This window comes from Lynx canadensis, chromosome F1, assembly GCF_007474595.2.
Source record: "Lynx canadensis isolate LIC74 chromosome F1, mLynCan4.pri.v2, whole genome shotgun sequence".
In the NCBI taxonomy this organism is placed as follows: Eukaryota; Metazoa; Chordata; class Mammalia; order Carnivora; family Felidae; genus Lynx; species Lynx canadensis.
The window spans coordinates 43,793,129-43,807,306 of NC_044319.2; positions in this window are offsets into that span (position 1 = coordinate 43,793,129).

Consider the following 14,178-nt stretch of genomic DNA (forward strand, 5'->3'; position numbering starts at 1 on the left):
GAGGCGGTAAAACAGAGACAGGGGCAGAGAGAAACCCCAGTTAGGAGCCTGGGACCCGTTGATGCTTACCAGTGAAACCACCCCTTGGCTCACCTCAGCCTGGTCCCAGCCTAACGGAAAGTGGGAGTTTTAGCTGGGGGTGGGGGGGATGGGCAGCAGCACCCCAGGATCGGTGCAAATACATCAGCTCAAGTTGATGGACATTCCCCCTGGGCTGCCCTACGGCATCCCAGGAAAGGACTCACCAAGTTAAAGAGCACTCCAGCCACTGCCTGGGGCCTACAGTGAGACCCACCGCTTCTCCAGGCCCTGGGGACTTTCGACAGCTCCCTATGTTTCCCCCTCCGATTTCATGCTCCTCAAACACCATGCTTCTTAAAGTTCCATCACACACGCAACATTATCTCCTTGTGTATTATTTTTTTCTGCTTATGAAAGTAATTCTTGCTCATCGCGAAAATTTCAAACAAAATAGTAATGTGCAAATAAGAAAGCAAAAGCCTCCACAATCTAATTTTCCTGAGATAACCAGCCTTAGCAGCTAAGCACACACCCTTCCAGATCTTTCTCTAAGCAGGTACAGTTTATTCATGCCCGGCTACTTGTGTCACCACACCTTTGCTCATGCTATCTACTCTTGCTTCTTGGAATGCCCTTTCTTCTCTTTGCTGGGCTTATATTTATACATTCTTCTGAACTCAGCCTACTTTTTCCTTCTGTCATCCACCAGCACAACTAGGTGCCCCTCTCTGGGCTCCTTGAGCCTCTGCACAGCCTTATCATGGCACCTCGCACGATGAACAACAAATTCCTTGTTGACCTGTTTGTCTCTCCAATTCGAATATAGGCTAGTGGTCAATTCGAATATAGGCTGGTGGCCCATCTTTTAAGGGCCAGGGTGGACCCAGCCCGTCTGGCTCTGCTGGGCTGTCCTATTCACTTTGGCATTCTCAGCGTCTAACACACTGCCTGGCACATGACTGGCACTCGGTAGGAGTTTGTTGAATGAATGCGTGAGTAAATGACTAAGTTCTGGGTCGCGGCAGCTGTCCCCATCATGGGACTTTTATATGAAGGTGGAGGGCTACAGAGAAAGCCAACTGCGTAAGAACAGAAGATCTTCATGTTGGCCTGATCTCAAGAGCTGCCACTAACTTCCAGTAGTTGTATAACCTTGGGAACAGTCCCCTCAGGAGGTTGTGAAGGTAAGAAGTTAGGAAGCGAGTTTCCCTCCCACCTCCCGCCACGATGCCCGCTATTGTATTCCTGCCTGGGAGGCAAGGGGCCCTTTTCCCTTAAGCCCAGATAAACTGGAAGAACTCAGGTCTCTAATAGAGTTTGTCCTAATTGGCTTCCCAGGGACAGAGCTCCAGATACACCAGCTGTGAAACTTTAGGCCAGCGCCCTAACCCCTCTGAGCCCCCTCCCACAAGATTACACCTAAAATGCTACTAAGAACACCTACCTCACAGGTTAGAGAAGATGAAACGAAAGATGATTGCTGAGCACTGTGTACATTTCCTAGCCCCTTGTCCTGTCCCCCTCCCAGTGGGGTTCAGGGTAAGAGCAAGGTGCCAGTAAGTCTGGATTCTAGCTCTGCCCCTCCCTTCCAAGGTGCTTTTGGGTAGGTCACTTCCTGTTTCCTCATCTGTAAAGTGGAGATGTGAAGGGGATGTGGGACGAAACGGTCCCCGAGGCTCCTTCCAGCTCTAACATTCAGCGTGCTCTGGAAAGTAGAAAGTATTGCAAAACACCCCAGTTCCTTGTACTATCACTGGACTGTGAGCAGAAAGGTCTTTCCCAGTGGCCAGCACTGCCGGGGAGGGTCTCTTCTTCACCAAAGCTGCTGAATATGAGCAATGAACACTGTCACTGGCAGGCCACCAACCAGAACACCCCCTGACCCTGAGTTTCCGTGCTGGGCCACCGTGATCTCACTTGATGTTGTACCACCGTCAGGAGCCTCTAAGGCCCCAGAGCGGGACGAGCTTCAGGATGGTTTGCGTGGTGTATCTTTCACGGCATTTCAATTCTTTGGAACTTGATCATTTGAGGTTAGGCTTAAACAGGAAGGCCTAGAGTCTGCTCTTGGGGGGGGGGGCTATGCGGAGAGAGAGGGCTGACAGGTGACCTGGTTTGGGCACTGATGGCAGAACTTGGCCTGGGCTGGAGTCTGCAGACTTCAGAGTTGCTTAGGATTGGGGTTTATGGAGGGAGGCTGTCTGAAGGCCAGTGACGAGGCCAGGCCAGCTGTCTAGTCAACAGAGCATGCATTTATTTGATTGGTCAAGCTCTCCCTTTCCAGAGAGTGCCAGCCACCACACAGAAGGAGCAATGGCGAGGACATCTTTATTTGGAATTCACCTCCTTGAGCACCAGAGAAACTGAGTAGGCGTCTCCTTTCATTTTTCTCCCCCAGACATGACCATGGCAGGAGCATGGAGAACATTCGGAGTGAGTGTTTCACACTAGGCTCCTCCTCACAGTGTATCTCATGGTTTGATCCTTACACTCTGGGCTCCCTTTACAGACGAAGAAACCAGAGATCAGAAATGCCAGGAGCCTGCCCCAGCTCACACTGCTTGTTAGTGGCACAGCCAGAATTCCCGGGCCAGGCTTCCTGAACCCCATGCTGCCTGGGACCCCCTAGAGCTCCCTGATGTGTGGCTGGGGAGGGCACAGCAAGTTCGCCCGGAGCCTGGTTGAATCTAGGGGTTGGAGTGCAGGACTGTGGAAGGGTCCCGCGAAGAGATGGGGTGAAGGGGCAACGGGGGAGTGTTCTCTGCTCGCGTTTAGGCTGGGGAAGCTCAAAAGCCTTGAGCTGGGCTGTTGGAATGAGTCCTAAAAGACAGAGGCAGAGACTAGGGGGGCAGCTGGACAACATTACAGGTCACTGAGGGGCCACTCACCCAGTGTGGAAGCGGACCATTGCCTGCCCTTGCCCCCTTACCCAGCCATCAGATGTCCCTGTCAACCAGGCATCCAGTCTCTGCCTGTTTGGTGCCCTGGCACCCAGTGAAACCTTTGTCACTACAGAAGCTGCCCGGCCAGGCCGTGTCATCTCTCTCTTCTCTCGGGCTTATCCGCCTCTCCCTCTCCGACTTCTTGCTTCTCTGGGCCCTGAGTTGGGGGAATGGTGGGAGAGGGTTTCATTTTCCCATGGTGGCTAGATCCAAGGTCCTGGTATCCTGCCCCATCTCTCCATCTGCCTCCTGCCTGCCGTGGGCAACAACATCAGGCCTCTGCTTCCTTGCAGGAGCCGTCCACCTCTCGTTCCACCCTCTGGTCTCCTGGAGAGGTGGTCCGTGGACAGGGTTCTGGACCATCAGCACCTGGTGTTCTTGTTAAGAACAAGCTGGTTGAGCTTTACCCCAGCCGGAATTTTTGAGGATGGGGCCTGGGAATCTGCATTCTAACAGCCTCCCTAAAGCAGTTCTGAGAAACGATGAAGGTCAGGAGCCAAAAGCTATGGCATGAGATCATCACACTGTACTCTGCCGGGGAGGGACTAATCTCCCAGGATGCCAGGAAGGAGTCTGGGTTGGTGGCGGTAAGATAAGACCGGTTGAATGAGCAGAGTTTCAGAAACCCAGGCAGGAAGGCAGTCTCCTGGCTGGAGGCCCTTGAAGTGGAAAATTGCTCTCACGTCTCAGTCCCCACCCCCACACCACCCCCACCTCAAGCTTCTCCACAGGAGAGCTCTCTTCCCCGGCAGAGCCAGCCAGGAATGCTCAGGTTCAGGTCCAAGGAGGAAATGTGAGGAAGGGCTTGGAGACGGGCCAAGAGGAGAGCCGAGGAAGTGATGAAAGATATTTTTAGGATTGCTTATTCCAGCAAAGGCTGAGGGGACGCCTTATCACCATTCAAGAACTTGGAGAGGCTTATTTATTAGACTCTTGACCTAACAATCAGAGATTAAACAAGAAAGGACCGAGGTGAGACGGCAGGAAGGGACCTGTGAGGTACTGACATGGGTCCAGGAAGAAGGCCGTGGAAGCTTCTACCCTGGTGTTTTCTGAGGACAGTTCATTCAGCTGTTCCTCAGATACAGTTTAGTGTCTACTCTGTGCCTCTGTGTGAGGAAGAGAACAATGAACAAGGGCATGACTCTTGCCTTCCTGAGCTGAAGGTCAGGTGGAGAGTCCCTTCTGCCTGGAAAGCCTTTGTCCTTGTGTCCACCGGGGGCCGACATCCACCCTGGTGGCTTTGCAGATGTATGGGTTTTGCCCAAAGACACTCGCATGGCTCAGATCCCCGAAGGGGGAGGGGAGGGGAGGGGAGGGAAGGGGAGGGTGTGCAGGGATCCTGGGTGGGCACAGGAAGTGGTGCTCAGAAGGCTGAATGAAATGCCCTTCTATGGAGTCACTCTCCTCCCTGTGGAGATAACCCGTTCCCTGTGGGTGCCCATTCCCCGCCCCTGCCTCCATGTTTCTGCAGGGAAACATCTAGTGAGTTGGACTGGCTGCCAGCTTTCAACATGGTGCCACATTTCCCCAAGGACCTCCTTCCGTAAGACCACAAGGCCTGTGGGCAAGCTGAGCAGCCCAGCCTCTGGTGGCTGTCCCTTTGGGGAAGCTCCTGCCTCAGAATCAGTGTCCCCAGCCCGACTCGCCAGGCCTGCTAGGTATCTTCCCTGAGCTCCTGTGGCTGCCAGAGTCACCTGGGCGCTGCTCCCCGCTGCTGGATGCCTGGACCGCCCAGACACGCCTGTTTGGTGCTGGTGTCCTCAGCTCACTTCGGGTTTCTCTGGGGAGCCCGGAGCAATCAGGGAACTGCTTCTGCCTTGCTGTCTGTCTGCCTTCCCCCTATTTAGGTTTTGAGGGTTTCGACAGCCCAGCACTATCAAGGAGTTAAGAGGGACACGGGAGAAACCTCTGTCGCTGTCTCCTAGGGTGGCCTGGACTTGTACACATGAGGTAATGAGAGAATGATTCAAGTCCAAAACTACAAGGAAATGGGAGTAGAAACTGGGGCACCCTAGGTCTGTCCGACTCCTGTTCCTGAGTCACCGATCACCCGTAGTAAGTTCCGGAAGCTCTCTCCGTTCTCCTTCTGTAAAATGGGAGGGCGACCTCTGTGCTTCCCCAAACCAAGGCGAGGCTGAGTCCAGGGACAGACTGGAACAATGGACTGTGTTTGTCGAGCACTTCTTAGGCGCTGGCCACAGGGCTAAATCTTTTAATCGTCCCATTTAAGCTGCTTAGCAGCCCTCAGAGGCGGCACTGTTATTATTTCTGTTTTATAGGAGAAGAAGATGAGGCAAAGAGGAACGAGTACCTTGTGCACTAAGGGGCCAGATCCAGTGCCCGGTCTGCCCAGGTTTATTGCTTACAGAAACCAGGAGACTGAAAGGGCGGGTGGGGGAGCAGGGCCAGCTGCTCTCAGGCCGGAGGGTTGCCTCCTGGGGTTCGGGGTCACACAGACGCATACTCTGCCCTCAGACTTAGAAGCAGGACCCCCACATCTCCACCCGGCTCCTGTGATGGGGTGGCAGCTGGGTGCCTGCTGGAGCCTCGGCACCCCGCCCAAAGAACTCCATTTCCTCTCGTGAGGTGGTTCCCCTGCCCCAGGCCAGGGTCCTTTACATCTCCCCATGGAACAGTTCATGCATTGACTGCTTGGCTGTTTCCTGAGCATTCTCTCCATCTTCCCATTTGCCAGAAGAGGGGACTGAGGCTCAGTGGGGGATGGATCAGAGACTTGCCCAAAGTCCTGTGGTTGGTAGACTCTCAGCCTAGCACTTGTCACTAGACAGGGGTCTCCAGAGAAGGCTGTGAGAGATTCTTGGTGCTTCCTCACCCCAGGCATCTTCGTGACTCAGCATCACTTCGGTCATAATTCTGAGGACTCAAGGCCCAGGCATGGCCCATACCTGCTGAATTCATTCAACCATTCATTTCTCTGCCACGCTCTAGGCATTGTGCCCCGTGTGGGCCCTGCAGTGAACTGCCCTGGGGAACTCAGAGGCTGGGATACCAGAGGGACAGGGAAGCAGACTCTCAGCAGGCACTTTTATGACCAGGCTCAAGTACTGAGGAGAGAGACCTAAATCTGGGAAGCAAAGATGGCTTCTTGGAGGAGGTGATGAGGCAAAGTTTAAGTTGAGACCAGAGGGATGAATAAAACTAGCCTCAGAAAATTAGGGCTGGTGAACGGAAAGGAGGAAGGTTCCAGGCAGAGGTAACAGCATCTGGGACGGCCTGAGGGCAAAGGAGCCACGGTGCATCTGCTGCTGTGTCTTCGGCTCCCCCTGAGGCTCCCTCACCCCAGATCCTTCCATCTTCCAACCGCCTGTGACTCCCCACCCTCCACCCCGGTGCCCAGCCCCCACTTCCTCTCTGATGGGCAAGTGGGGTGTGGGCACCATTGCATCCGCCTGCCCACTGCCTCGGCATAGAGATGTCTGGTGTGAATGTGGATTATTTCCCTCGGGGGGTAACTGGAGAAGAAGCGGCAGGTGAGGCAGCAGGTACGGTAGCCGGGAACATCCTGGTGCTGGCTCTGTCCTGGAGACCCGTGGAAAGCCTTTGTCCCCACGGCCTGTAATGGGTTTCTGGAGAGAGCTTTAATATTTGCAGCAAACAGAGGCACAAAGGACGTGGAGGGCTATTGTGGGCTCTCCAAAGAGGAGCTAATCCTCAGGCAAGCCACCTTGGCCAGAAGGGGTTCAAGTGCTGGGCGGGCCGCTGGGGGGTGTTGTCATTTATGAGCAATTGTAGGAGATAATAGCGTGGCGGGGGGGGGGTGGGTGGGTGGGGGGGACAAGCTCTACACAGGTGGAGGGAGGTGGTGAGAGGCACTCCCCACGGAGGGTGGGGGAAGGGAGACAGCACCTGTCCTGAAAGCTCAGGACACAGCAGACACTCCTCCCCCCCCCCACCCCTACCCATCCTGACTCAGGCTCCGTGCCCGGAATCTGCAGCTCCCTCCAGGCGGCTTGGACTGCCTTGTCAGCTGTCCTTCGCCCACGGGTCAGTTGAGTCTGGGGGTGGGGTGTCCTCCAGGGCTCTCAGCCTCTCTTTCTTCCCTTTCCTTCTCTCTAGTTCTCTCTCTGGGCCTCTTTTCGGTCCACTGCACACAGACAAGTCATTTCTTGGCTCCAGGGGGCCAAAGAAAGAAAAATCAGCTGTATTTGCATATCATTAGCATAAAGAAACTCTATTAGCATGAGTATATTTTCAGCTCCTCCCTTCTCCAAACCTGCCCCAACATCTCTAAGTACTTAAATGTCCTGTCCAGTCACTGGGACAAAGGGAAATCTTGGGGGGTGGCGGGGGCGGGGGTGGGGTGGTGAGGGTCCTGGGGGTGGCAGGGTTTGGGAAAGGGGCCTGTGGCTGGCGAGGAGGGAAGATAGCCCAAGTAAGAACTGTGCCCTCCTGGGAGTGAGAAGTTGGAAAATTCAACTCTGCAAGCTTTGCATTATTAGCCCAGGGGGTCCTGCCAGAATCCCCTCACCCCTAAACAGCTTCAGGGGTACAAAAAGCTGGGGTTGGAAACGATGAGGAAGAAATGGGACCGTGCACTGATTGGCATTACAATTTACATAATGCTTCGTAACTTGCATGAGTGGGATTATTCAATTTTCTAGAAATTTTGAAATACAATCTTTTTGCTTCTCAAATGTTTCTCTTTCTTGGACTTTTCTTTCCTTTGCTTCTTGTTAGCTTCCTAAGACGTGGATCTGTTTCCCTCTAGGAGGGAGAAGAGGACTGGCTAGGAGCTGTGAAGGGGATGGGAAGGAGAAACCAGGCAGTTAGATACCCAAATTGGAGAAGAGAGACAGTGTAGACATCCTAGGGCTCTGCCAGGACCCAGGACGCCCAGGGAACCTGCGGGGTGTGGGATGCCCTCTCAAAGGCCTTGCTCTGCCATTGCTCTGTGGGATCTTGTTTTCACTCATGAATTTGTGGATGGTGGAGCTGAGCTGCGGCTGGGTTTGTCTGTCCACTTCCCACACGGCAACCAAGGCTACACAATAAGAACCCAGAGAAGGCCTGGCTCCCAGGCCACCTTCTGGCACAGACTGAACTGATCTGGAAATCAAGAGCCTTGCTCCTGTGGAGAAGGGTCTGATCTTAAAGAAGCATTCTCCAAACTGCTCAGTAGATACCTCCTCCAGACGGTGGGAGGTGGGTCCCCTCTCCCCCAGGGTTCTGAGTCATCTCTTTCCTCGGAGTGGAAAGAGGAGGCAGAAGAAACCTGATCTCTCTCGTAGTGAAACCCTGGACATTGATTTAGTTATTTCCATCTGCAGCCCATTATTATTATATACAAGATGAATGAGGCTTAATTCAGCCGAAGCTAAGGCGAAGGCAAACACTTGCCAAAGTCATTTGCTGGCTGAACGACCTTCTCCACTCCCAACCTACTTCCACCTTTCCTGCCCTCTTTTGTTCACTCTCTCCTCTGAACGCATTAAAAATGTATTGTTATAATTACTATTGGCCATTTCCAATGCTACTTATTTATTATTTTTATTTTTTAAAATTTTATTTCTTTAAGTAATCTCTACAGTCAGCGTAGGGCTCGAACTTAACAACCCAGGGATCAAGAGCCGTCTGCTCTTCTGACTGAGTCAGCCAGGTGCCCCTCCGATGCTGTTGAAACAATAATAATATCTCTTCTAAAACACAAATCAGATCACAACACTCTTCTGCCTGGAAACCTTGCATGCTTCCCCAGTGCTCTTTTTTTTGCCGTCTCTGAGGGCCTGCATGGTATGGGTCCAGCTTCTTTTCTTACCTCACGGCTTCCTACCGTCTGTCTTTGTCACACCTCTGTAGGCTCCCTGGCTGCCCTATGGCTTGGAGAACATTCCCACCTTGTACCTATGTCAGCTTCGTTGTCTTTGTTGGTTCTTCCTCCACAGTCTGCTGAAGGCCAGCTTCTTTTTCATTGCTCAGGGCTCAGCCCTGCAGTCCCCGTCTCAAACAGACCCTCCTGTGCCCCACCACCTGGACAGGACACCCAGCATATCAAAGCAGCGCCCATCTTTTGTATTTGTTAAGTTATCCATTCTGTCTTCCGTGTGGACAGAGACCCCATCTGCCTCATCCATTTCCATGTAAAGCACCTGGAACGTATTAGAGCTCGGGAAACGTTTGTTGCGTGAATGAGTACATGTGGATACAACACCCCACGACAGCATGGGGCTGGTGACTGATTGTGGATTTTAGAGTCAGAGAGATGCAAGTTCCTATCGTGGTTTTTTCACTCACGGGTAGGTGGCCATGGGCAAGTTACCTCTCTGAGCCTCTGTTCCTTCTCTGGGACGAGGGATGATAGTCACTTCTATACTGAAGATTAAATTCAGCATTACTATGAGTGTTTGCCACTAGCATGGGCTCATTAAATAGTGATTACTAATGTGAATAATTCTGCTTCCATTTCATACCTACTCTGCACCCAGGATCTGTTCCTGCCCTCAAAAATTCAGCTTACTGACAGACACGGAAACCTGAATGGCCAACTACGAAACAACGGCGAACATACCAACTACAGGTAGGAACCCAGTGCTACGGGAGCAAAGAGGCGAAGAACAACACATGATACAATACCTGCACTGGATTGGCATTTTACAGTATGTGCATCAGGTAGACGTCCTGAGGCAAAGCAGGCCTCGGTATCTTCATTTTACAGGAAGAGAACAGAGGCCCAAAGAGATGACAACATTGGCCCCTGGGCACCCGGTATCCCCTTGCCCTGCTGTTTGCATCTACCCCGCAGTCATGTGTTGGATTCTAATCCCCAACGTGATGATATTGGGAGGTGGGGCCTTTGGAAGGTACTAAGGCATGAGGGTGGTGCCCTCATGAATGGCACCAGTGCTCTTATAAAAGAGATCCTGGAGAGCCAGCTCACTTCTTCCACCGTGTGAAGACACAGTCAGAAGCCGGCAGTCTATATAGCCCAGAAGAGCGTTCTTACCAGGACCTGATCACGCTGGCACCCTGATCTGGGACTTGCAGCCTCCAAAGCTGTGACAGCTAAGTTTCTGCTGTTTCTTATTATTTATACCCAGTCTGCGGTATAAGCTAAGACACCTGCTTTGTTGTTCTTCCACTGAATTTACCTGTCTAGACACCTTACGGGATTCCTTGCGTATGGCCCGTCTCCCACGCTGGAATGTAAGCACCATGTCAGTCTGCTTAATTTCCTAGGGCAGCACCTGGCACGTAGTAAGCACTTACTAAATACATGGGGAATGAATGAATGGGGGATAGGAGAATTAGTACATGGCAGGGGTAGGCTTCCAAACTCTCAAGTAGCAGGTAGAAGAGCTGGTTATTGGCCCCGCTTCTGGAACCCGATGGCTTGGGTTTGGATCTCAGCTTCGCAATACACTAGTGTGCAACTCTGGCGAGTTACGTAATGTCTCTGTGCCCCAGTTACCCCAGCTGTCTGATGGGGATGGTAATACAACTCCTGATTCATAAGACTGTTGTGAGAACTGCAAGAGTTAATATTCATAAAGTGCTCAGAACAGGGCATAGCATATAATAAGCCTCAGTACATAATTGGAAGCTTAAAAACCAACCAACCAACCAACCAACCAGCCAACCAGTCAAGGTATCTTAACCCCAAAGGCAGTATTCTTTCTGTACACCATATTGTATAGAGCTGTATAGTTTCTGAATCACCAATATAGTCATGATTTTCTTTTGTCTTCTTTTCACCCTTGTGAAGTAGGCAAGAAATAATCACTACCCCCATTTCATCGAGGAGAAAACTAAGACGATACTAGAAATGGTACTGGTTCAAGATCGCACAGAGGCTTAAGATGACCTGACTTCAAGTATGCATCTCTGCCCCTGATTCCACAGGTAATTCCCTGCCCCAGATGTATAGCCTGCAATGGGGAGGAAACATCAAATCAGAGACTGGCAGGGATTCTCAGAAGGCCTAAGGATATCAGTCTCTCCTCTTTTCAGGGTTTGGAAATCCACTTAAATTTCCTCCAATCATGGGCTGTCCTTGTGTGTATGACAAATGTAGCTGAGACTGTAAGGTCGGGGAAACTCCTATGGATTCGAGAGTGATGGCCCAAGGCTGCGAAGGTCTGGGGAGCGCCCTGCAGACCAAAGGCCTCTTTTCCCTCAAAGCAGCTGTCTCGGTGAGCAGCTGTGTGGGCCCAGAACCGTGCCAGGTGCCGTGGGGGCAGGGAGGACACAGTGAGTCCCTCCTGCAGGAATCTTTCCTTCAGTTTGGAGAGTGGAGGCCAAGTCCTTGTGGAGCTAGCTTGCCAGCTGCCTGCTTCTAGAGACTCCGGGTAGGTGTGAGAATTGTATTATAAATTTTGTTTGAAGTGACCACGATGTTAACCAGGCCATTTGGGTCCCAGAGTTTACTCAGGGGAGAAGATGTAGAGATAGGGATAGAATAAATGAGTTCATTTGTTTGCTCATTCATTCATTCATTTTTGTCCTCATTTATTTTGCCCTTAGCCTATAGTAGGGATGCCTTTATTCACAAACAGATTTCAAACACCCCTGCAAACCACCGTTTATTGAATATTTACCACGAGGTAGACACAACTTATCCACAATTTCAGTTACCCACTGTCAAAGGGCAGAGCAGAAGCAGATCTTCCTGACAAAAGTCAGAAGGTCAATAGCAGACTAATGCTAAGTCAAAGTGCCTGCCTCTTCCTGGCACTTTGTCTCATCAAGTAGACATTTTATCATCTCACATCATCACGAGAAGGGTAGGTACAGTACAATAAGAGATTTGGGGAGAGAAAGAGACCACATTCACACAAGCCTTATTACAGTATATTGTTATAATTGTTCTATTTTATTATTAGTTATTTCTGTTAATCTTACTGTGCCTAATTTATCAATATGTATATTAAACTTTATCATAGGTAGATATGTCTAGGAAAAAACATAGTGTAATATACAGGGTTCAGTGCTATCTGTGGGTTCAGGCATCCACTAGGGGTCTTGGAATATATCCCTCGTGGATAAAGGGGGATGGGGGATGGCTGTCCATAACTAGTATCCTTCGAGATAAGCGTTATTATCCCCGCTGTCCAGGTGAGACAATGGAAACTCTGAAGGTCACACAGCTGTGGAGAAGATAGTCAAGGTTCCAACTCGAGTGTGCTTGACTCCAAAGCTCAGGCTGTGGTTGTGATTCTAAAATTTGGATATTTGAGTCGTGAAAAGAATACGTGTGACATACATCTGAGATGCAAAGTGTAATGATACAATTACGGCCGGTGGCCCCACGACTCAGCTGGAGGATTGGACTCTCCCAACTCTGTCTAGTTGCCTTGTGTGTCTGGTCCCTACTGCATTTCCCCGCGTCTCCCCAGCCTTGACCCCCATCCAAGGTAACTGCTATCTAAGTTTTGGGCTCATCATTCCCTTGTTTGTATGTTTTTTTGTTGTTCCATGCTGTTACTAGACTCATCGGTGACAAATATGTGTGAGGATAAACCAGCTAGTTTTGCTGGCTTTTGAACTTTACAGAAATGGCAACCATACGTCTCCGTCTGTGGCTTGTTATCTTCCATGTGCTTTTGAGATTCACCCAGTTGGTGTCTGTGGTTTTAGTTTATTCATTCCCACTGCTGTGAAATTCCATTGTTTGAATATCCCATTTTATTTACCCAATTTTCTATAGAAGGACATCTGGGTCATTTCCAGATTTGTTTTGTTTTCTTTCTTTCTGTTTATTTTTTTCTCTATTACGAACAATGCTACAAAGAAAATCCTTGATCGTATCCCCTGATGCCCACCTGTAAGGGTTGTCTGTGTGTAAGACTCGAACTGCAGAGTCATCATAGAGCCTGTTTGTGGTGCCTTTTATTCAATACAGCCCCAAAGTAGTTGTACCAGTTCATTTTGGAGCCCATCCTTGGAGGGGGATCTTTTCTGGGGTCAGTGTTGGGCTTAGGAGAGCGGTCTCCAGAGTGTCGAGAAACTGGTAAGTCTTGATGTTAACCCTGGGGAATACCTACCCTTAAGTGTAGTCATTCACATAGTAATTCACAGAGCCAGGCACAGACTTAATAGTTTATCTCCAGTTCTGAGCCTCTGGGGTTAGAAACACCTGTTCAGTTGTTGACCAGCATCCCAGGTCACAGGATCCTCCTGTAGGATACAGGAGAACCAAAAAACCCCAGCTGACCTTGCCCCAGCTGGGAGACTCGGTGTCTTGGCCACAGCATGTGGGCTTGGGGAATTTCTTAGATGCCCATCCTTCTTCTACGGCAGAATCCAAACTTGTCAGCTCTGGATTCGAGGCTGTATGTTGTAACTGACCAAAGGCAGCTAGGCCCTGGTTGGAGTTCCAACCCTCTCCCTGTTTGTTCTTCTCCCCCTTCTGCCTTCCACCAATATTCATTTTCCTTTAAAAAACTTTTTGATTATGTAATACATTCGAGTTCAAAATACAAAGTAGAAGATTATATAAGCCAAGTCTTACTCCTACATCTGACTCCCACTTGCCCAGTCCTCTCTCTGAAAGGTAATCACTTTTATTAATTTCTTGTGCATCTTTCTAGAGTTTTCTTTATGTACAAGCAAAAACGAATATAAAGGTTTATTTAAGCCCCTTCTTACCAAAAAGATTGCCTCTTATACACATGATTCTGACATTGCTTTTTCACGTGACAATGATTCTTGGATGTTCTATTCCATTCCATCACACAGAACATTCCATCATTCTTTTTTTTTTTTTAATTTTTTAATGTTTATTTATTTTAGAGAGAGAGAGAGCTACAGAGCATGAGTGGGGGAGGGACAGAGAGAAAAGGAGACACAGAATCGGAAGCAGGCTCCAGGCTCTGAGCTGTCAGCACAGAGCCTGACGCGGGGCTCAAACTCACAAACTGCAGGATCGTGACCTGAGCCGAAGTCAGACACTTAACCGACTGAGCCACCCAGGCGCCCCTCCACCGTTCTTTTTAATAGCTGTGTGGTATACTCTCGCATTCCACGATATTTATTTATCATCTGCTATGCACCAATCTCTGTGCTGAGGCTGGGGTTGACACGATGAATCCAAACAGACCCTGCCTTTAGGGAGCCCACAGTCTGAGGGCATGCAGACAAGCAATTATGGTGAAGTATTACAGGAGCTGATTTCCCAAAAATATTTATTGAACGCTAAGCACTCGTCAGGCATGGCTCGGGTGCAGGGCAGAACGTGGGGAATAAAACTGAGGACACT